Here is a 21,789-nt window from a genome sequence, read left to right as displayed (position 1 = left end):
TACACAGGTTTTTCAGTAATTAGAGGATGTGCTTGTGTGGAGCCATGACTGCTCTGGCCTTGAAGCCATTTCCCAGGGCAGCCAGCAATTATTACAGCCTGGAGTACACTTCTTATATTCTCTGCCTACAGCTATTGATGCGGTTTTCAAATAAAAGTCTCTTAATTTCACAAAGAGTTAACATCATCTTGGATGAACAACACTTCTGCTAATACCTTCTCTGCTTGGTTGAGAGAAAGCCCTCAGAGAGAAGGCAATTAGAAATTCCTAATTTGTTGTTCATCCATCCATAAAAGGTTAAGAATATTCTGGTCTCTGATTATACGAACTGAGCAGAGGGCAGGCAGATCTGGCCTCCCACAGAGCTCCAACCAACTACCTGCCCTATCAGCAAATGCTGCTCAACATTCTCTTCAGAGCACATGAGTGAGCTGGCAGTTTTATTGTGGGTTTGAGTATTTGTTTTTTTCTTTTTGTCTCAATGAATTATAGATAGAAAATACAGTATGGAAATGAGTGTCATTTTTCCTTTTGGTACAATGCTTAGTATAGTATCAGTATGCAATAAATGCTAAATGTTAGCCATGATGATTTTAGAGAAAAAAATCCATGTGATAATTCATCACCAGTGGCCATGGGGTTCTACTTTCTGATACATAATTGCTTGTATGATCTGGATATAATAATGTAGCATTATGAACAATTATGAATAATGTAGCTCACTACAATATAATATTGTTTTATATCAATTAGTGAGTGCTGATGAAATTTTGACTCCATGATAAAACTTGTAGATACATTATTAGGCTTCTGTTTGGTGGTCATACTACCTAAATAAGCAACACATAGAATAAACGACAAGAGAAAATTAACCTCATTGGTTAAGCTAATTGACTTGGCATTTGACTCTCCTTTTCTATTCTTTCTGTTCTGCCAATTCAACCATTTCCTTTGGCCAAATGCACAAACTGAATCGAGAAAAAAAGTCTCTTTAAGTCGGAGTGGTCTAGGGGGATGGTCTTAATGGAGAAAAGGAAAGGCGAAGAAAGAAGATGAAAGTCAAGAAGAAGAAGAAAGCTGAGAAAGTTAAGCAAACCCATGTGGTCCAACTCTCTGGCAGTGCTCTCTGGGAGCTGAGCAAGTTGAAATGATCTGGTAAAATATGAGCAGTTTAGCTTGCTTCATTATTTGAATGTGAAATAGATTCAGAAGTATCAATTTTTGTTTCTTTGGGAAATTCATTGCAAACCATATTCAACACACTGATTTTTGATGCCATAAGCCTGACCTAACAAATAAGATTAGAAGAGACTGATTTCTGACTCTCACTGCAATTTGTGTCTAATCCTGAATTCTGTTTTACAATATTTCTTTTTGAAAAATAATTGTGATATAGATACTTAAACTTATAGCCATATAAAACATGTATCCTCAGTGAGCTTGATTATCAATTTTCTATCTATATTTCTAGAAACATAGAATTTACAAAACTCTATTTTGTGTGTGCTACACTGATGATTAAATAGCTTCTATAAGAAATCTGGGCTCGGAGGGAAAAAAAGGGAGTGGGGGAGATGAGGGTTAAGGGATCAAATACATGACGACGGAGGGAAACAACTTTGGGCAGTGAACACAGAATGCAGTACACATCTGACGTGTGACTTGAAACCTATATAATTTTATTAACCAATGTCACCCCCATAAATTTAATTTAAAAAAAAGAAAGGAAAAGAAATCTAGCTTTTTATCATAGTTCCATCTGATCTCTAGTGCTTCCGTTTTTATGTTTGTAAAATGGGGATAATATTCATTGTTATGTTTTCTTCTCATAATTGTTAAGAGATTAAATGAAATGATATGTATGATGTGTTTGCTGTGAAAACAAAAAAAGACTTCACAAATATATTGTTATTATTATATCCCTATAGGAAACGCTGCATACACACATAAAAGGCAACAGTCAGTAAATCAATAAGTGTCAAAACAGTACAGAGGAGAGAAAACGATACTGATTACAGATAGCTGACAATTTACTGTGTTGGTCTATATTTTTTACACATTTTTCCCAAGTCCTTCTAGGTGATGAACTAATCTTAAAGGAAAAGAAATCAATTTTTGAAGTGTTTATGAAGTAGAGGTCTCAGAACTATGACTCTTAATTCACAAGCTGACCAAAACAATGGCAGTTGTTGTGTAAATGTAATCTTCAATTAAATATCTTGTCTTTGAAAACAACCAGCTGAGAGCCACCTTGAGCACAGCATCCCATATGAACATCAAACCTGAAACACTGAATAAGTAGATTACTTACCTACGATTTACCTCCTATTAAAAAAAATGATTTGGGAATATGTCAGGTTCAGTTAGTTTCTCAGTGAAAAGTAAAACTCACAGATTAACATGCTCCAGGTAGAACAAAAGGCCTCTAGTATTCCTTCATTCAGGTTGAATCTCCTTCTTCTTTCTTGCTACTGTTGGGGTGCAATAGACTTCATGTTTGTCCCTGACAATTCATAAATTAAACCCTAATGTCCAGTGTGATAGTATTTGGAGGCAGGACCTTTGGGAGGTGGTTAGGTCATGAGGATAAAATTCTCAAGAATAGGATTAGTGCCCTTATAAAAGAGACCCCAGAGAACTCTGCTCTCTGTCATGTAATGGTCCTAGTGGTCAGCTGTCTGCAACCTGGAAGCAGACTCTCACTTGAACACTCTCACTAGAATGGGAATAAATAAGTAAGCAAATAAATAATACCAAATATTCATGAGGATTTATAGCACCTCAAATTCTTACACATTGCTAAAGGGAGTATAAAATTATCCTCCTGTCTATGACCATGCTACCCTGAATAAGCCCAATCCTGTTTGATTTTGGAAGCTAAGCAGGGTTGGGCCTGGTTAGTACTTGGATGGGAGACCACCTAGGAAGACCAGGTGCTGTAGGTGTAAAACAAACAAACAAACAAACAAACAAATAAATAAATAAAATTGTCCTCCACTTTGGAAAAAATTTTTGGCTATTTCATATAAAGTTAACCACCTATCTCATGACCCAACGATTCCACTTCTAGGCATTTACTAAAGAGAAATGGAAACATATGTCCACAAAAGATCTGTACAAAACTCTTGGTGGCAGCATTATTTATATTAACCCCAAACTGGAAATAATTCAAATATCCATCACTTAGAGAATACACAAATAATAGGATACTCATACAATTGTATATCAATCAGCAGTAAAAGGAAACGAGCTATTGATACACTCAATAACACAAATGAATCTCGAAAACATTATGCTGAGCAAAAGAGGCCAGTCATGAAAGAGTGCCTACTAGATGATATCACTTATATGAAGAAATCCTAATACAATAGTTTTCTTTGGGTGGGCAGGAATTGACTAGTTATGAGCATGAGCGGATTTTCTGAGAAAATGGAAATTTTGTATATCTTATTAAGGATGTGGACTACATAGGTGTCTGCATTTGTCAAAACTCATTGAAGTGTGCAGATCTGTGCATTTTAGTATATATAAATCTACCTCAATGAAATGAATGATTCATAAAAACTTATTTCAGCCAGTAATATGGCAGGGCTACTTTTTACAAGCCTTAATGAATAAGAATTTTGATTTATGCATTTTTGTAAAAATTCAATTATGTATTCTGGCTATTTTTCTAATATTATAAGCGAGTTTCTTAGATCATTTAATTAGATTGTTATAAAAATTCATTCAGTCCATATCTGCAACCTGTAAACATGCAGGAGCTGTGACCGAACTGCGAAGCTATTGCTACAGCTGCCATTTCCTAAAAGAGACCTTGCCACTTGCTGCAACATGGATGGACCTCAAGGTTGTCATGCTAAGTGAAATAAGCCAGACAGAAAAAGTTGAAAATCACAGGCCATCACTTACATGTGGGATATAAACTTAAAAGCAACAAATGAGCAGGACAAACAAACAGAGACTCATGGTCATGGACAATAGACTAGTGGTTACCAGAGGGTAGGGGTTAGGGGGAGAGGGGAGGTAGTCAGGAAAAAGGAGTCAAATATGTGGTGACGGAAAGAAATCTAACTATGGGAGGTGAACACACAATGTAACTATATATACGCCTTATTGTTAAAACGTATAGCTGAAACTTACCAGATTTCATTAACTGTCACCATAAAATTAAATAAATTTTCAAAAATTAAACAAACAAACAAACAAATAAATAAAACAGACCTTCACTCCCGGGATGAAGAAGACAGCAGCCGCTTCAGGAAATGGGTGTGGCTAGAAAATCACACTGAGGAACTAGATGGTTTGAGGAGCACAGAGGAGGTTTCTCTAAGGCAGTTACCGAAGGGGACCCCACGTGGAGGAGAAGGGATGTGGTAGGTGCCCGAGGAGAACAATGGCGGAAAGCACAGCATGGGCGAAGACGCAGAGGTGCGAAAGAGCACAGGGGTGTGTACAGGGATCTGGAAGTGATGGTTATAACAGAAGTAGAGGATGAAAATGGTGGAATGGTAAGATGGGAAAAAGAAAGAACGGATGCAAGCAGGAGAGGTAGGAAATGTGTAATCCTGTTTGACCTGAAATTTAAAGATTTGAAATTTAATGGGGCTCACAGGGCAGCATAATGCTATAGTCAAGAGCACCGTCTCTAGAGAGAGGGTCTCTGAATTTGAATGTCAGTACCAACACTTGTTAGCTGTGTGAACTTGGGTATGTTATTTAGCCTTTTTGTAAATTAATATAGGTAAATATATACACGTAGACACTTAGAGCATAGCTTATAATGTACTTTAAAAGGCATTATTATTATTGGTGGTAGTAGTAGTAGTAGTAGAAGTAGTAGAAGTAGTAGAAGTAGTAGAAGTAGTAGAAGTAGTAGAAGTAGTAGAAGTAGTAGCAGCAGCAGCAGCAGCAGCAGCAGCAGCAGCAATAGTAGTAAAGAATTAGATAAGACTTTCAAGATTAATGCTACAAGTTGTGGGTCATCTATCCCCTCCTAAACCCCTTCCCCACAACAGAGGGATGTGGTTTTGTTGAAAATCACTATAAAAAAAAAAACCTTTAAAAAAAAATGGAAGTTCACATGCTTCTGCAAGAGTCCAGGTAGGAGAAAGACGATGAAGACTTGGACTAAGGCAATCGAACAATTCACACCTAGCAGAGAAGAAGATACAGAATCTAGGGATAGTTAGGAGACAAAATTGACAGGACTTGTTAATCAATTGACTGTAAAGAGAGAAATGTATCAAAAATGATTCCGAAGACAATTAGGTAGGTGCTGGTGTCATTAACTGAAAAATACAGTTAATGGAAAATACAGGTGGAGGAATGGACTGAAAAATGGGGTGAGTGGAGAAGAAAGAATGGGAGAACTGCACACACGTTTGGTCCGGACTAGCTGAGGAACATCCAGGTTGATGTTATGGGTCCGGAGCTCAAGACATGCAGGGCCAGAAAAACAAATTGACAAGTCAGTGAAATCTTGGATATAGATGACTTGTCCATGAGATGATTTCAGATTATTTACCACGAAGATGATTGAAGGGATGGGCTAAAGAGTGTGGTCAGAACAAAGGACAAACAATCACGCTAGTGCAGGATTATAGGTGGACTCATAGGGCTCAGCAGATGAGCAAATAATTCTCAGATAATAGTGAAGGCAAGTCTGAAAAGGCTCACCGAGAATCAAAATCTTTGCCCGGACAAAGAGTTAAACTGTGAGAAGAAAGTTAGCGAACTGGGAGGATATCTGAGGAATGGTTGGTTAGAGACCACAGAGGAGCTTTGGTGGGTCAGGCGGAATGGCAGAGGCGACATGAATAAACAGACTGCTCCAAACTTTGGCAGCAGTTGTTGTCTACACAATTCACAAGGCAATTAATCATGTGCTGTTTTTTGGCATCTCTTTTATAAACTTTTATCTGTATCTTTCATTAATATTTAACTCTTTATGCCTTTTATTTTAACTCTCTAGCTATATTTTTTAATTATTTGAAGACGGAAATTTTCAGATTTCTTTCCATATTTTCCAACATCTAGTGCAGTGCTACATACAATTATTTGCAGGTTTAATGAGTTTGAATTCATCTTGATTTTAGAACAGATCAAGGGTCTGGAGATGATGCAGTAGTGGGTGATCTCATGAGGGAGGTTCCTAGATGAGTGGGACCAAAGGTCCCTAAACTAAAAAAAGAAAAGAACTGTGAGATCAGAATCCTGGTTGGATTGTGATGAATCTGAGTGACAGATGATAACTCAATACAGGGTTGAGATGGAAGGACATTTTATAGCAAGGATATAAATACGGACATTGCATCAGAATCACTGCACATCTGTACATGTACCTTCAATGGATCTGTCTTACCCACTGTAAAAATCAGTGAGTGCATTCAGGTAGAACTCATGTGCCTAAATGTAGGTACCCATTCCTTAGTGAAGCCCAAAGTATGAACACATCTCCAGGTGGGGGCTTTATATATTTATTGAGATGGTTCCTCTGTCTATAGGTGCACTGCTAAAAAATTCCTATTAAAAAAAAAATCAAACAGTAATTTCCATTTCCAGCAATATCTGGAGTTCTAGAGAAAATCTTTCATAGTAGCATACCACACCAAAAATGTTGCTAAAATATTTTAAATTAGCTTTTCTGAGATATAAAAATTCTTTGAATTTTGGCAAATGTATAGTCTAGAAACCACTATCATAAGTAATGCACATTTCCAAAACTCAAAATAGTCCTCTCATGCACAGAGATAAATCCACGCCTATATAGTCATTTAATCTAGGACAAAGGAGGCAAGGCTATACAATGGAGTAAAGACAGTCTATGCAATAAATGATGTTGGGAAAACTGGACGAATAAATGCAAAAAAATGAAACTGGACCACCTTCTTACACCATATACAAGAATAAACTCAAAATGGATTAAAGACTTAAATGTAAGACCCAAAACTATAAAACTCCTAGAAGAAAACATAGGCAGTAAACTTTCTGACATTGTTCTTAGTGATATTTTTTTCTGATGTATCTTCTTGAACAAGGGAAACACAAGAAAAAAATAAGCAAATGGTACTACATCGAACTAATAAGTTTTTGTACAGCAAAAGAAACCATCAACAAAATGAAAAGACAACCACTGAATGAGAGAAGATATCTGCCAATGATAAGGGGTTAATACCCAAAATTTATAAAGAACTCATTCGACTCAACACCGAAAACAACCCAAACAATCCAATTAGAAAATGGGCAGAAGACCTGAATAGTCATTTTTCCAAAGAGGACATATGGATGACCAACAGACAGATGAAAAGATGCTTACATTACTAATGATCAGAGAAATGCAGATTAAAACCACAATGAGATATCACCTCACACATCTCAGAATGGCCATCATCATCAATATCAAAAAATAAATGTGGGCGAGGATGTGGAGGAAAAAAAACCCTTGTACACTGTTGGTGGAATTGCAAATTGGTACAGTCACTATGGAAAAAAGTTTGGAGATTCCTCAAAAAATTAAATATAGAACCTTATGATCCAGCGATTCCACTTCTGGGTACTTAACCAAAGAAAATGAAAACACTAATTCTAAAGATATATACACCCTTATGTTCACCGCAGTTCTATTCACAATAGCCAAGATATGAAAGCAATTTAAGTGTCCATCAGTAGATAATTGATAAGGAAGATGTGGTACATATATACAATAGAATATTACTCAGCCATAAAAAAAAATGAAATCTTACCACTTGTGACAACATGGATGCAACTAGAGGGCATTATGTTAAGTGATATAAGTCAGACTAAGACAAATACCATATGATTTCATTTATATATGGAATCTAAAGAACAAAATACAGAACAAACAAAATGAAAACAGACTCAGAAATCCCATCTAGTGATTGCCAGATGGAAGGGGAGTTGTAGGGCTAGATGAAAAAGGTGAAGGGGTTAAGAAGTACAAACTGGTAGTCACGAAATAGTCATGGGGATGTGAAGTACGGCATAGGAAATACAGTCAATAATACTGTAATAACTATGTATGGTGCCAGGTGGGTACTAGACTAATGGGGAGATTTACTTCATAAATTATTTAAATGTCTAACCACTCTGCTGTACACCTGAAACTAATATAAAATAATATTGAGTATCAACTATAATTGAAAAATAAATATTTTTTTAAAAAGTTCTCTCCTGCCCCCTTTTCCTACCACAAAAATAGAGGAACTAACCTAGAAGAAGGACGGAAAATAGGTATTGGACACTTAGACCATGTTTTCATCTCCATGTTAGAGCCTGTTGTAAATCTCACCTACACTGGGAAAAGAAAATAAAAGCTTTGGTCTAGATTGTGGTCAAAGATAAGATGAAAAGGACAAATCTTAAGTACAAGATGAGGCTGGAAAAGCTACTGAAAATAGCAGAAAAGTGATGGAATCCTGCCAAAATGTTGTCGGGGAGAGGATGAATCTGATAGTGGTAGGTGGTGAAGGATTTAAAGGGGTCATGACTAAAGGCACAGAAACCAAGCAAGAGTCTTCTAAAGAAAATCAGTCAAAGGATGAGAAGGGTCTCATTATTCCTGTAAGTATATTAATTTTATATGCGATTCTTGCTGGAATTAAAAAGGAATAGGTACAGAAATGTTGTTGGACATTGTGGTAAAGAATGATTCAGAGACTTGTCCACAGTCACAGAGTTGGGACTGTGAGGCAGAAAACCTGCCTTGTAGTCTCAACTTCCATCATGTCCATGGACAAGGCATTTAACCTCACTGAACTCCAGTTTCCTTCTGTAAAATGTAGATAATATTTGTGCTGTTTATCTTAAGTGCTTCGGTAGGGCTGAAGCAAGATAACTCGTGGCGAAGCATTTTGAAAGCTTCAAACTGTAAGGATGTATCATTAAGAAAACCAATAAAGTTAACTTGATTTCATACTTTGAACCTTTAAAGTATTTTCTCTATTTCAAGTGCTGAGGTTAGAAGGTCAGAGAAAGAGGGAAGAAAAAAAGAAAGTCAGATGGGAGAGGTGCATTGGCCCATCATTTTGGTCAGTACAAAGAGACAGGCAGGCAGGAAGGGATCCCTAATCTCACTGCCTGAGAGCTCAAATGAAATGCACAGCTTCCATTCTCCTGGCAGGCAGATCGCATTTCTTCTATCCTGTATATTCTCATTTACACACAGTTTTGCAGATAAGGATGATGCTGCTGCTCATCTGCAAAAATATTTCCAAAGCCACTAATAAAAAGGTAACTTGCTCTGTGCTATGAGAGATGACAAACGTACCTTCGGATGAATGACGGGTAAAGAATTGTCATTTCTCTTCTCAAAATCAGGCTATCACCAGCTCACGTGGCTTGGCACCTGTGGCTTGTTAGCAATTACATGTGGAAGCCGACCCATTCAAAGTTGCCCCTGAGAGCAGTTTTAGGCTGTTGCCTTCAGTCTGTCTTTACCTGGTTTCTGGGCACTCCGATATGTATTTGAGAAGCAGCCTGAAACTCAATTTTCTTTTTCTTAACATTTTCTCCCCTTTTTTCTTTCTTTCTTTTTTTTTTTTTTTTTTAGAATTTTATGGTTTTATGAACACAAATACAATGTGCACACAAGCTGTCTATTCATTTTCTTCACTGTGCAGCCTGGCATTGGGACTGATGACTCTGATAGCCAGTTGGGCTGCTCTTTCCACAATGGCTTTGCGGTTCTTTGAGGAGACCCTGTGAGCCACCTCAGCACAGTAAGATTTGTTGCAACTCAGCAGCACCTCAAGCTCATTGACACTGTGGACCAAGAACTTCCGAAAGCCACTGGGCAGCATGTGCTTTGTTTTCTTGTTACTCTCATAACCAAAGTTGGGCATCAAGATCTGGCCCTTGAATCTTCTGCGCACTCTATTGTCAATGCCTCTGGGTTTCCACCAGTTACCCTTAATTTTGACATGTCAGTCTGACTGGTGCCAGATGAACTTCTTGGTCCTCTTTTTTGACGATCTTGGGCTTCGCGAGGGGTCTGAGGGCAGCTGTGATGCTGAAGAAGGGATGGCTGCCACCTCTGCAGGTTAAGTGTGGTTTTACTAGCTTTTAACCCAGGATTTAGGGAGAAACGGGAATAGCAATCCCTTTAGGTGTGATTATTTTGATTCTACTTGGATTTAGCTCTGGAATAAATTATTTGATATTGATTCTTATGAGAAATGGTAGATACACTTCAAAAATGATTTAAAGTTGTTTGCACAACAACAGTGCCTTGTTTTTTGATAAGCAATATCAACAATACAACAAAAGAATATATTTTTCACTTAAAATGTACCAGGCATCTTCTAAGTACTATATGTGAATTACCTCATTTAATTCTCATTATAATGCTATGATACTCTTTATTTTACACATGAGAAAACTGAGGTACAAGGAAGTTAAGTAATTTACCTATTATATATATACACACACACACACACACACACACACACACACATATATACACACACATATATATATGAAATATACATAGTATTTATTTACATTTTACAAAAATGGAAACTGTTCTACAAACAGCCAAATTATTCTCCCTAAGTCACAATACTGATTCTGTAATTTCCTAGCCCAGAAATTTTAAGCGAATACCCTTTGTCTATCAAATTAAGTGTAAATACCCTGTGCGACATACCAGATCTCACATATTGGGATCCTAAGTGCCTTCTCCAGCTCTGTTTTCCAGCAGTTCTCTAGCCCTCAGCCAGGGTGATTTTGCTCCTTGGGGGATATTTGGCAATATCTGGAGGTATCTTTGGCTATCACAACTCGGGAGGTGTTACCTGTGCCCAGTAGCTACACGTCAGTGATCCTGCTGAACATCCGTAAACACACAGTGCAATCCCTTTCCACGACAAACTATCAACAGCACCAGGTTGAGAAACCCTGCTCTCACCTATTCACCATCCAGACTGGACGACTTGTGGTTCCTTAAACAGTCTCTGTGGGTTTCATCTCTGTAGCTGTCTAATTTACTCCTTCACTAACCATTTACAGAGTACCTACTATGTGCCAGGCCCTATTACTTGTAAGACATGACCCCTCATTTCAGTGACCAGTACCTGGCTTTCCATCTTTGTCCCCTTCCCACATAAAACCTGCCTGCTCTTCAAGTCCCCTCCCAGATATTATTTCCTCCATGAGCTACATTTTTTCTTTCATAGTATTTTTTAAAAATAAAGTATGACATGTAGGTCTTGATTTTAAATGAAAATTGATTTTAAAAACCTTATTTCTCTATGATGAATTTAATATAAACACTTAAGTGACATTTTTCACAGCAGCAATGTTGAAAAATCTTTTCAAACAGCATGTTTCAATGTTGTCGAATGACTTAATTTTTATTCCCAATAAGATTTTTTTTAAATGACAGTTTTGGAAGTGAACATAGTAAGTCATTGAAGTTCTAGTGAGCATACCGTAGCATGTGAAGAGGAGAATGTGAGAGGCTATGTAACACCCATTAGTCTGTACTATGTTTCATTTCAGCAACAAAAAGTTTTTAAGTCAATTTAATAAGAATTTATTGAGTGACACCATGAGCCAGACACTCACTGTGTTACATACTGGACCTCCAAAGAAATATCTGGTGTTTCTTCCTACAGTGAGGTCAAGTAAACATTTTTAATATTTCAAGAGGTTTTATTATACAATATTGTAATAACTATGTATGGTATCAGATGGGTACTAGACTTATCAGGATGATCACTTTGTAAGTTATATATATGTAACTCTGTAAGTTACATTTATGTGTCTAAAAACTATGTTGTATACCTGAAACTAATATAATATTGTATGCCAACTGTAATTGAAAAATAAAAAAAATTAACCTTAAAAAAAGTTGTTTTATTATAGAAGTAGAGGGCCCTTTACATGAACAAATATTCTGATGACCAGGTAAATGTAGAAGTGGCCATGGGTGTAGGTATTGAGGCATCACTTCTTTCTACTGCTTTAGAAGAAACCTAAGAGGAAATCTGGAATGCAGGGGTCGTTGAGGGTCTTAACAGTGACACTGAGTAACAGCAAATGGAAGTGACTCGCATGGCTAAGTGTCCCTTATTTAAAGGGATGATTCCATATTTGAACAATACAGTCTGCCATTACAAAAATATTTATTAGTGTGCCTAAACCTCCATAGTTTAGCGTGTTACCGAAATTAGAGTTACAAATGTGTATGACACATATCATAAAGTTTGACTCTCACTTCTTGGTTCAGCCTCCCAGATTTATGGTAAGTAATTTCTGCCTTCTTGTTCAGACTTGAGTCATTGAAATCTGCCCTTCGGTTGCACAATCTTAAGGCTTTAAAAAAAAAAAAAAAGATAAAACAACAACAACAAAATGCCATTCTTTAAAGGCAGATTATACAAAAGGTCAAATTGTGTCTGTTAAGGCCACGAGACATGTGTTGGTGCCCTCGAAGTATTAAACATCTTGAAGTACTGAAAATGTTTCCTTAACCTGTGTCTGCTCAGGAATTCTCTCCTTCTGTAGCTTCAGTGGGGGTGGGAGTTTGAGTAATTCAAGGAAGAAGGGGAAAATGGTAGAGAGAGAAGAGGAAGATTTAAAAATTAACTACTGAACATAAAACTGAATTCATTTGAAACAAGTAAGAAATCACACAACCTGGGGATAATGATCCTTGTGGCATCCTGTCATGTAATGAGAACAATTCTAGATCAGAGTTTCTCAAATTTTAGTGGCCCTAAGAATCACGGGGGGTGCTTATTTTAAATGCAGATTCCCCTATAATACTTCTCAAACTTTAGTGTTTGTATGAACCACCTGAGAACGTGTTGAACTATAGATTCTAATTCAGTAGGTCTGAAAAGGGACCCGAGAGTCTGCAGTTTAAAACCTGCATGTTCAAAGACCTCATTTGAGTAGCAAGAGCAAGACAGCACTGGTTTGTCAACTTTTCTATTCACTGGAATCACCCGAGAAGCTTTAAAAATCCTGCTTCCTGAGTTCCATTCTTATTTAGCTGATATGAGGATTTTTAAATGCTCTGCAGGGGATTCACATGTGCAGCCAAGTTTGAGAACTACTGTGCTAGAGATGCTGATTTCGTAGACAGTCTGGGAGTCTATATCCCAGCCATGCCCGAGCCCCTCCCCTGTGCCCTTCCACTGCTATGGACCTAGAACGATGCGAATCCATGATCAATTATTTTCGTCTCAGGAGGACACTGCAGATTATCAAAATTTAATTGTATTAAGGGGTAAAGAATCCTTGTTATCCAGAAAGGTGCCAGGTGAGTCATTGTGGAAAACAATCAGGGTCTGGCGAATTCATCAATCCTCTTGGACAATTAGAAATCAAAGCTTTGCTTCTCCTTTTTCACATTGATGCTCAGGTAACACATCAGACCCATTTAGCTCTGTGGAGAACTGTGGCCTACCTCACACCCCAAACAAAGAGGAAAATCTGGGCCAGTCTTTTAGAGGGCCTTGATAGAGATGTACTTAAAGCATGTGACCAAAGCCTGAAATGATTTTAGGAGAGCAAGTCCAAACGAAAGAAAAGTCTACATTTATTACTGACGATGGAGCAACTGAGTAGCATTGACACTCTGTCCTTGAATACGTTATTCTGCCAATTAGAGTCCTCACTACGGCAGCCCTCTGCTCCGCTGGGGGACATGGGTTGTGTGTGACTGTAGACTGGGGTGTATGGGTAACGAAAGCTCTCACTGAGCCAGTCCTTTCAATGTCTGAAACTGTTTTACAACATTCCCCACTTGCTGCCAGCTGGTTCAACAGTTTCAGAAGTATGTATTATAAGACAATGTTAAAAGAATTCATTATTTGTATGAAATCCAGCAAAGATTGCTAGCAGCTCCATGCTTTTCTTAATCAGGATAATGCCATATTCTGAGACAATGCCACCTATAGTAGCATCTTTTCTTGATTTCATAGATTCCCTAAAAACAATCATAAAAGCGGCTCCTAAAATTCAAGGCCTTAAGCATTTATAAAAAAGAATTTCGTGTATGGAATGAGGACATTTTCTGCTGAATTTTTAAACACAGTTCATGGGGCTCTCTATAGTCAGAATGAGTTTCATGCTGAGATCTTTTTTTTTTCCCTTCTTGAATAAGTTTAGAGCTGGCATGACAGATAATGAGCACACTTTAGTATGAACAAGGCGGGAGTTAATGTCTGGCTGACATTATTTCCTACTGAGCTGAATATGGCAGAAATGAAAAATAATGTTTGCTACTTCTGTATAAGTTTCACCAGGGAAGGAAAAATTATAAGAAACAAAATCAAATTCCCCCAGGGAATTTTTTAAGAGTTATTTCATAATAGGCCTGATTCTAACTTTGACTATTTGAGAAAGACTTAAGACACTGTCTGTGGTTCTGTACTAATGTCCGATAAACCTACTTTCTGTTCATAGTATGGTACTTGCTTGTTAAGCCTCAGCTAAAGGTTACCTGACACTTTGCAGTCAATTCTCTTTGAGCATGAAGTTTTGAAAGGGGAAATTACCACAAAACATAGGGGCCCTTTTATTTACTGCCTGGCTTCAGTGAGAAGCCATAAATAAAACACTGGTGAACTAAAACACAAGTAGACAGATCTTTGGAGATGACCTGGAAGAAATCTGGATAAACCAGGAATTGCTTCTGGGGAAGCTGGCAGGATACATCCCCCCTACTTTGTCCTAAGTATAACTGATAAGAAAATTACTCAATTACTCGTAAGTTACATACACGATGCAGGAAAGCAAATGATCTCATAGAAGAGCTCTTTCCACATTGCTCCCCCTGCAGCCCTTGATAAACTATTTATACAAAACGAAGCAAATATGTATGTAAACAACTAATAGGATACAGGGGCGTGCGGTTAAGGACAGCACTGTTAACCAAGGCCTCGCTTCCCTGTAGACAGCAGGAGAAGAGGTGCGACTGCAAGATTCCTGATGTTTATTAGAAACTCTGGCGTCTGATTAATCAGTGCTCATATCCCAGGTCTGAAAGGCACACTGAAGTCTGGGAAGGTGTTCTCTTCCCCCTCATAGCTCCCAATGTATGTTCCTAAGTAGTCTAGCCTGAAACTCTTAATTCTTACAAGTCAAAATATTTCCTCCAGTTTTGCTCAAGTCCTTTTTTGAAAATGATTAATCAAGTGATATTTTGTTTTTATTAGAGTGCTGTAATTTTAAAGCCATGTGACCTTGTGTACTTCCTTGTCTGAAAATGGGTGTGATATATGTATTTCTTGGAGTTGTAAGAATTAAATGAGTTAATGTATGTAAAGCACTTGGATAGTATCTAGCACATGGTACATGATCAATAAATGTTAGCGCAAATCAAGCCAAGATAAAAAATATTCAACAATTTCATCAAAATACCTCAATATATCTAGATACCCAATGAAATCTGTTAGAGTTTGTTTTGTTTTCAAATAAAAAGGAGAGGCATATAAAGTACATTTCCCTAAGGTCTCTTGCTTTATTCACTTAATCTTTATAGGCATCAAAGTTTATTGATCGCAGACTCTTTTCATGTTGGACTGCACTGGATGACAAACAAGTGATGGGTGGAAACTTTCTTTGTATGTATGAGTTATTGCTTTTCTTGTTCATTATTTGTCAGCTAGCAAGGTGAAATGAAGGTCATGACACCTACAGTTATTTCACGGTCTAAGAAGTACCTTGACCCTATGTTTCCATTCTAGCAAGACATGTAGATCTTAAACTTGGCCAGCCCCTTAGAGGGAATGGCTCTCCCTGGGTGTTAATGACACTAGGATTGATCATATCGACTTAGACAACCTTCCACCCCTCCCCAGCTTCCCTCTAAGTCAGAGAATGAGAGATTTCTTTCTTACATTACTTTCCATTCAATGTTCCAGAAATGGATTGGTGAACATTTACCTGAAACTGGAAATTAGGGCTAATGTAAGGAGCTGTGAATTCCTTGGACTAACGTTCACAAGGTAGGCTTGGTTTGAATTTGAATCACCTGCAAATGTCACTCCTGTAAATCCAAGTAGTTTTCTAACTGGCTGGACCTGTCCTTACATGAGCAGGAGTCAGCAATACCTATTAAGTATCTCATTTTCATGGAGGAATTTTTTTGCTTAGTTGAGTTCTGTAAATCATTTCCAAAAGCATCCAAATAGTTTAAATTTTTATAAGTTTGCATGCACCGATCATTTCCCTTGAATAGCTAAGTAAGAAAGGCAGGGAGGGCTGAAGGGAAGTTTTCCTGTGAATACAGTGTTTATGACTGGATTAACATTTTCTTGCTAGAATTTCACATCCTCTTAGCTCTCAGAAGGTCCCAATTAGGCCTGACACATTGCCATCACAGTGCACATACTCCCTGTAACAACCATATTAAGCTCAGTTGGCGCTGGGTGAGTTTTAAAGTAGGTTTTCCAACCAGTGTGGGTGGACAGATTCCCACTTCATCACCCCCACTCCTTCCTATTATAACACCTGCCTAGGAATATGCTAGCTCCCGACACAATAGCTGTTTATTTGTCATCCATTGTATAAACCTGAAACACAGGAAAACATCCTGCCTAGACTGGATGGAAAGAATCACGCTAAAACACCATAGATTTTGCAAAGCGAGTCAGAAATTAAGAGAAAATAGCCACTTGAAAACTTCAAATTTTACATATGCCCAAATAAAATTTAAATGGTTCCTGTCTGACGAGCATTCCAAAAAGGAAAAGAAAAGAATTCTATTAATGAAGGCATCGCGTTGCCTACCTTATACCACAAACACTCTTGCTTAACTGATTCTCCCCTTGTATTAATTTGTTATTTTTGCATTTGGAACATGCATAGAAGTACATGTAAACCCACAGAACAATCCATTCTTCATCAAAATTCTCTATCATGAATCTTTCACAATCCAAGACAACACATTTGTTCATTGTTTTCAACAATCATTTACCGAACTCTTATTAAATGCCAGACTGTCTGGTTCTTGGGGAAACATGTTTGAATAAGTTCTCATGATACTTACTACTTAATGCAGGGGAGACAAACAATAAAGAAGTAAACAAGGAAACAGCAGATGGCAATAAGCGCCAAATGATGAAAATAATCAGAGTGATGATGTCCTATGGAGCACCTACCTGGACATTGGTGCTCTTTTGGATGAGTGGTCAGAGAATTCTTCTCCAAAGAGGAGATGTAAGCTGAGGCTTTTGTGATAAGAAGGAGCATGCTTGCCAAGCATCTGTGCTTACCAGGTAGAGGGAACAGCAAGTACAAAGAGCCTAAGTAGAAATAAGTTTGACACATACAAGGAATAGAAAGAAGGTAAGTGTAATGTGAGCACACTGGTGAAGGCAAATAGTAAAGGATAAAATATAAGGAAGTTAGGCATGTGCCAGGTGAGGTGGTCAGATTGTACCTTAAATGCTATAGGAGGCCATCAAAGGGTTTTAAGCAGGAGCACGCCATGATCTAATTCATATTTTCAAAATATTAGTTTGGCTTCTCCATGGAGAACAGAATGTAAGGAGCAAGAGTGAATGCAGGAAAGCCAAGAAGCTACTAGTGGCCACTGCAAGAGTTTATGTGATAGATGATAAAAGTTGGAATGAGGTAGTAGCAGTAGAAATAGGAAAAAAAAAACAAACAAATTTACTTATGACACTTTTGAGGTAGTACTAATATTCTACCTTCCAAACCACCGTCCCTCTACTCTTCAAAATCCCATACACAGAGCATGCGTTCATTTACCCTATCATTTAACAATGCTTTATTGTTAAATGATAGGACACACTGAAGAATAAATGTCAGCTCAGTTTCCAACAAATAATTTTGTTTAGTCATCAAAACCAAACCATCTCATCCTAAAAATCTAGTTCTGAATGAGATACTATTTTACACTAAAGTCTCATATAGAGAAGGCATAAGAAAAATGTGGGAGGGGATTAAAACTTACAGCCAAGAGAATTGCATTCATTAGTTTAATTTTTCTGCTTACAGTATACTTTGATTTTAAAGAATTCTATTTGCTGATTTCATCTCATTCACATCCTTTCAATTGTCTTCCTGGCCATTTAGAAAGCTAACTAGGAGAGCTCCCCCAGGCACTTGCTAGAAGAATTGGTCCTATTTTCAGTTCCTCTGACTTGCTGTACTGCTGAGGCTGAATGAGACACTCAAATACTTTGTTTCACAGGCTTGAATCTTAATACATGCTCCTACCACCCACCCCTCTGCCCATTTTATTAGATGGCTCTTTTCAGCTCCTAATCACTGTTGTGATAACTAGAAGTTAAGGAGTGAATCCTGGAATCTTATGTTGAATTTGCATGTTCTATAAGAATCATAATGCTTGGCAAACAAAAGCAGACAATACCAGCTTTAGAAATTTTTTTTTAAAATTTTAAGTCGGGTACAATTTAAAGATCTTTCCAGATATGTAGAAAAATGGTCTCGAATTTCCCTATCAGTTCTTCAAAGAGTTAACAATGACCATTTCCCTCCCATTTAATGAAATATTCCTTTCTTATTAGACTTCCTTTTCATGTATTTTACAATAGAATTCTTTCTATTATTTTGTACTGTCATCGTGTATAATATGATTTTTCTTGATTCTTGATGATCCAACTTATTGAGATTCATACGGGCCAAATTCTGGCAATTATATTCATGTTATTTACTCATGGCACTTCGCTGAGAGAGCAAACCCAGTGCATCGCCTGGCTGGAGTGTGACTGTCCAGTCCTCCGACCTGACCCCTTGGTCTAGGCCTGCCCAGGACAGGCCCAGCCCAGGAGCCCTCAGTTGTTCCTGAGGCTTCTCTGGGATTCCACTGGATAAATCTATACCATTGGCCCTTTCTTTGCTTCCCCATTTGATTGATAAACATGTTAGAGAATGCTATTTATAATTTACCATTTATAGAAATGTGATTAGAACATTTTATGCTGTGTGATATAAAAGTGTATTTCTGACAGTTGATTAAATACACATCTGTGGCCCGTTATGTTTAAAAAATTAGGTGCCAGTTTCTTAGTCCCCTACATCCGTGAGTCCCAGATGTATTCAACGAGTCAAACAATTAAAAGTCTTAATGTGAAACATGATAAAATATCAAAACAACAAATTCCGAATAATTTAGTTCTGAATGAGATAATATTTTATACTAAAGTCTCATATAGAGAAAGCTTTAAAAATACGAAGGTTAAAAAGTTTAGCAGAGAGAAATCTACTAATTAATTAAATTTTTTTCTTCCACATTTGAAGAAAAAGATCACTGTCATTAAGTTTTAATAGCAAAACCCCATGGTCCAGCTTGTGGAATGGAACAAGAGTCTGAAACTCATTACCCTGTTATAATATTGTTAATAGGTACAAATTAGATTGATTTACATTGTTTACAACTCGAGGCTGTTACCTGGCCATAATGCCAAGAATTGCTTTTAGCAAAATGTCCTTAGCAAGGGGCTTTCACATTTAGGTTAAGAGCTTTTGAAGAAATCAGCTTTAGTAGGTACATTGTGCTTCATCTTAACGATTTCAAATATATTTGAAGAGTTAGTCAAGGAGTTGTCTCTGAAATTCTCATATTAAACGGCTTAGGTTACCAAATAACCTAATTTGAAAGATATTTCACGTTTTGATAACCCCAAGGTGCAAGGGCTGTGTGTTTGCAATTCCCGTTCCATAAGTACCTGAGGGATGGTGTCAGGCTCCTTGGAAAAGTGTGTTTCTAGGAAATTTCTTAGACTCTGAAAATAAAAGTGCATTAGGGATCAGTGAGTGGAAGACATTTACATACTAAAATTCTAAGAAAACCTTTCAGAAAAGGTCTTTTAACTCTTTTGATAACTACAAAGCAAGGAGGCCACTAGTGGAAGTAAAAACATCTTTTTCAAAGAACTCTCTTTTCCCAGCCAAGACAAATGGAAACTTACAAACGGGGATCTAAAATATTTGCAGAAAATTTCCTTTGGAAACTTTAGACTTTAAAATTGGTATTGAAAAATGTAACTGCCATAATAGATATGTCACAATCATTCAAATTAACCGTTATCAATGTGTTTGTAGGCAGAGGCCTCACCAGGCCTGATTTTACACGTCCTGGGACCCTTAACTATTGCTGTGGAAAAAAACTGGAGTGTTGGCATCTGGGGGACTTGGTTTTGGATTTGGGGGCTCGACCAGTTAACTAGCTATACAAAATACTAGCTTAGGCGTATTACTTAAATTTTCTATGGCTTTTCCAACTATAAACTGCAAATAATAATAGCTACCTCAGAGTTGAGGACTAAAAAAGTAGTATGTGGGGAGACATCTAACACTAGAGTCAGCATGTTTTTTCTACCCTCTGACGCCCTTTTCACAAATGGCAACTTTTGTGAGTAAACACAAGGCACTGAGGTCCTCCAAAAGAATTCTCTTACCATTCTCTTCACCTTTTTGTTTACTCTTCTAACATATAACACATTAGTACCATGTCAATAAAAGAAAACTGTTAGTAAAATTCTGAATTAATGTTATGTTTTACATGCAAAACATGGTACTTTCCTCCATTTTTCATAATCTTTCAAAATGTGGTCATAGTGGAATTCTTGCTTATCTTTCTTCCAAAGAATTCATCACTCTTTCTATTTTATAATCTGTATAACATTTCTAAGAGACAAATTTGTAGGTAAAGAGTTGGCCAAAGGGAGAAACTCTGAAGAGTTGCAAAACTGGTTTCCTTTGTCTGCAGCCTTTCCTGACGGTCCAGGCCCACACTTAGCATCATCTCATTCTTTCCCTGCATGGGACAGGACCTCAGCTCTGACCCTTTCAACCAGACCTTTGACACCATCACCTTCCTCCACCTCCAGGAGCACTGAAGGATAAAAAGCTCAGTCTCCAGCACAATAATCTCAGAATTCATAAAACGGCCATTTCAGGGTGGAGGGGGGGAGAGCAGATTTGGGAGAAGCAGGTCCAGTGCCCCGCCCCTCTGCCCCAGGGGAAGCCCAGTTTCTGTGGCAAGGATTTCTACTCATCTGCCCCATGCAAGACCCTCTCCATCCCGTTTTTCATTTTGTAAAATGGTGTCTGAGTGGAACAGTGTCTTCATTTCCACCCGAGCTCTTCAGGGGCCCATTAATTCTTAACACATCTACTCCAGGTAACCTGTCACCATTTCCAATTATCCTTTAAAAGGGGCTGATGCTAGACCCACCTTAAACTTAGGTTATGCAGAAAATAAAAACTTGTGATTTCAAATGTATATTTGACTTTTCTTGAAATGTAATTTCAGTTTGATAAATTCACTATGCAAGGCTTCATTTATGTTGCTTTGATTTTTTCATACAAATATTGATAGATATATAGGTATGGAGACTGCATGCTCTATATACCTTTGGCCCTCAATGCACACATATAAGTATTTATAATCTGAGGTAGCACTGGATATAATAAGTAAAATCAAACTTGTGCCGGATGTATGCCTTTTTCTTTGTAATGTCAATCATTTTTTGCCTTTATTTACGAAGTTAATATTTGTGATTACTGAGCAATTGAAGTGTTTCACTTAAAACCAATAGATTGTGGAAGTAGATGTATTAAATAATACTATGTAACCTATTCAGGTTTCTGAATGATTTATGATTGATATATAAATAGTGTCAGAATGTTTTAGTTTAAATCTAGAAGTGTATTCCTATGATTAATGTATTGAAATAAAAAAAGTGTTTTGATGGCCATGCTTCATTCTAATATGTTAATCATATATGTAAAATATGAATCAGGAGAATAAATTATTTTAGG

At 37.4% G+C, this 21,789-nt stretch overlaps 1 protein-coding gene and 2 pseudogenes across 1 annotated transcript in view; 1 reads left to right on the top strand and 2 right to left on the bottom strand.

Moving 5' to 3' along the window:
- TTC29 (tetratricopeptide repeat domain 29) overlaps positions 1-21,789 on the bottom strand; it is a 199,136-nt gene that overhangs the window by 129,381 nt on the left and 47,966 nt on the right. The gene's annotated exons all lie outside the window — the stretch shown is intronic.
- LOC111739166 lies at positions 2,827-2,945 on the top strand (annotated as a pseudogene).
- Positions 9,552-21,789, bottom strand: part of LOC105291585 — a 13,625-nt pseudogene continuing 1,387 nt past the window's right edge.

This window comes from Pteropus vampyrus, unplaced genomic scaffold (assembly GCF_000151845.1).
Source record: "Pteropus vampyrus isolate Shadow unplaced genomic scaffold, Pvam_2.0 Scaffold47, whole genome shotgun sequence".
Lineage (NCBI taxonomy): Eukaryota > Metazoa > Chordata > Mammalia > Chiroptera > Pteropodidae > Pteropus > Pteropus vampyrus.
This window is presented reverse-complemented; position numbering and strand designations above follow the sequence as displayed.